Below are 3,393 nucleotides of genomic sequence, written 5' to 3'. Positions count from 1 at the left end.
TTGAGAGTTTTTCAAAAAAAATTCATTTTTTATCCTTTTCTGTAAAATGATGTCTTGTCTTTCTATTCCTACTCAGTTTCCTTTTGATATAAGAATACCAATCTGAAATAAAAAATCAAATCTGATCTTCAAATGGAGTACAATTTCAGAAGTGACTATCAATGGCAGAAATTTGATGGGCTGAAATTTAATTTTCTGCCGCAGGTCTAATGGGCTGAGATTTGAGAGAAGACTTACAAGTTACAACGAGATGGACGGAGAAGAAGAGGAGGAACAGATCGGCCTTGAAGATTGAGAAGAGAAGCAGAACCGTCTTGAAGATTGAGAAGAGTCGCCGTCGCCGTCAACGTCGCCGTTGAGGATTTGATCCTTGTAGGAGGATTCGCAGGCGGCCGTTGAACGGAGATGGAGAAGATGATTGGGATTGGGGGGCAGGCTGGGCAGCGGCTACTACGGTTCGTTCGAAAGAGCTTGAAATTGACGATTTCCCCAATCTCTCGTCTCTCCCTAAACGATGTTTGTTCGTTGAGGATTTTGTTTAGTTTTAGTTTTAGTGTTTTTTTTTTTTTTTTTTCATTTGAGTTTTTGTCAAATGCCCCCCTGAAAATATCCATTTGTCCAAATGCACCCCTGTAACTTTACAAAATGCAAACTCCTCTTACTTTGAAAACATTGTAACACTTTAGTCCAGTTCATTAGTCTGGGACGTTAGACGTTAGTTTCAGGGAATCTAATGACCAAAATGCATTTATGATAAAAATCCACCAAAATTAAAGAGTAAAGTGACCAAATTGCTCTCATCTTCCACAAATCGAAAACCCTAAATCTAAACGATTCCAGAGAAAAATAGAAAAAAGGAAATGATATATTATTGCTGATGTATAGAGGTTGAAACACTTCTAATATAGGGGAAGCTGAAATTGTTATTGTCCCAAATCCCGCTTCGCCAATAAACCCTCCCTCTTCACCAGATAACGAGTTCTTTCATGTTTTCTAGATTGACGCCAAGAGAGAAAGCTCTTGGAGAGGGTACTTGATTGCTCAACCATGAAGTTAGTACCCGTTTTCGTGGCGTATAAGTCCTTAAATCAAACAACCCTAGCTTCATTCTAGGTAGAAATGTATCAGAAGGATAATCGAAACATTGCGACACAATCCGCTCTTCGTCTTTAAGAAGTAAATTACCAGAGTGTTGGCATCCATTGCAGGTTCTTCGGGGTTTATCATGGTGGAGATCCCACTACCGATCGTAAGCAACAAATTTCCTTCTTGATTGATGCTTGGAATTCCAGAGGAATCCATGAGAGGGTTCTCTCTGTTGGCTATCCATGCTGCTCTGACATCATAATCCAAGTTCAGTATTCCCAAATAGCGGTTTTGGGATTTCTGAAAATTCATGAACTTCAATTCGTAGAGATTGTTTGCAGAAACCAAGCTCTCCCCATCGTTGAGGCTTTCTCCTGCTAGGAGAGTGTTCTTTGCTTTAGATCCTCTGTTTCCAAAGCTCCAAGAGAAAATCAAGAAAAACATAATTGATATATTATTGCTGATGCTTCTCAATCTAGCCGTTACAGACAACTCAAAAATCATAGGATGATCAGTGAGAGCTGAAGAGAATAAACCACCAACTCATATTTTAATATAGTCAATTAAAATAGCGACTATAGGTACAAAAATTTCTCATCTGGATTCCAGGGATAAAGCTCAATGATAGGTCCAGAAATTTCCAACTTAGTTAGATTGTGAAAGCACCATAGTAACAATGATAGGTACATAAATTTTCAGCTCAATCTCTATTTTTCTCTGGAATCGTTTATGTTTAGGGTTTCAGTTTCAAACGCTAAGTGATTTGGGGAAGATGAGGGTAATTTGGTCACTTTACATTTTAATTTTGATGAGTTTTATCATAAGGGCATTTTGGTCATTAGATTTTCTGAAACTAATATCTAACGTACCAAACTATCGGATTGGATTAAAGTGTTACAATGTTTTGAAAGTAGAGAGAATTTGTAATTTATAAAGTTGAGGGAGTGCATTTGGACAAATGAGTATTTTCAGAGGGCATTTGGCAAAAGACCTTTTTTTTATTTTAACATTAGGTTTTTAAAAGTATTAAATCCCCATTCGGTTAATACTTATTTAAACGCGTTTAATACTCTAATGTATAAAAAGCATGTTTTTTTATATAAAAATATGGTAAAATGGCATAAAACGTTTTTTTATTTATTTAATCGTTCAAATACACATATACGCGTAATATTACTAACTAAGCTTCAAGCTACATCTTAAACCTTCTTCTTAAACAAACCGTCTTCTTTAACCTTCTTCTTCAACATTCGTCTTCAACCACAAATCAAGTCCAAGTAACATGAAACTTAAGGATAAGATTTGCAATCCCCTAAGCTCTTAATACTGATTGAAATCTGACCAGAAAACAGGTAATATATTTAGGAAAATTCTAAAATCAGAACAAGCAGTAGTTGCAGGTTCAGAAATAGTAAGAGGTCTGGTTCTTACAGGAGAGGAAGTTTTAGGAGACGAAATGCAAGTGGATTAGTCGCTACAAGTAGATGAACTATTCTCAAAATTTCAGACCAAAACGGTTAGTTACATGAGAGATCAATTAAGCCCTTTACAATCCGGTAAGGAAACAGTAGCAGGAAAAGAAGAAAATAAAAGATAATAAACATGGATTAACAGGAAAAGAAGAAAACATAAGATAATAAACATAGAGTAGTAGGAAAAGACAAAGAACTTCCATAAAATTGCATTCAAATCTTTGAAAAACTGCCCAACAATGGGAATAGCCATGGGCTTATTATAGCAAGAGATAATTGAGAGAATAGGGGGAGAAGAAGGAGAGACTGCAACTGAAAATGCCCTAGTAGAGAAGAAGAAGAGAGGAAGAAGATGGAAGAGAGAGGAAATCAATTTTCATTTGTTTTATTTGTTTAAATCTTATGGGTAAATATTTCATTTCATTTTTGGTTTGATTTAAGTTAACACCATTACTATAGAGAGGGATGGTTGAGTATTTTCAAAAAACAAGGGGAGAGTTGACTATTGTTCGATTTTCAGGAGGTGCCGTGTAATTTACCCTTGATTAAATACTTCATTTGGTTTGTCTCTCCGACCCATCATACTCCTCTTTGGTTTGGTGCAAGATCTTCAAAAGCAAATGTCTAGTGCGAGATCTTATCAAATCAAGAATTGATGATGATACGTCTACTATTATGGCTAGACAATCGCACCCTCTTGGATTTTTCCCAACCTTTATGGTGATAGAATCATCTTAGATTCTGATCTTAACAAAATGATCAACAGATTCGGCAATCATTGTTGTGGTCAGTGCTATCTAGGTCTTGCCTCCTCTCATTTGGTCACCAGTTGGAG

The sequence above is a fragment of the Telopea speciosissima genome, chromosome 11 (genome assembly GCF_018873765.1).
Source record: "Telopea speciosissima isolate NSW1024214 ecotype Mountain lineage chromosome 11, Tspe_v1, whole genome shotgun sequence".
In the NCBI taxonomy this organism is placed as follows: domain Eukaryota; kingdom Viridiplantae; phylum Streptophyta; class Magnoliopsida; order Proteales; family Proteaceae; genus Telopea; species Telopea speciosissima.
The sequence above is the reverse complement of the archived record's forward strand: the minus strand, read 5'-3'. Positions refer to the sequence as shown.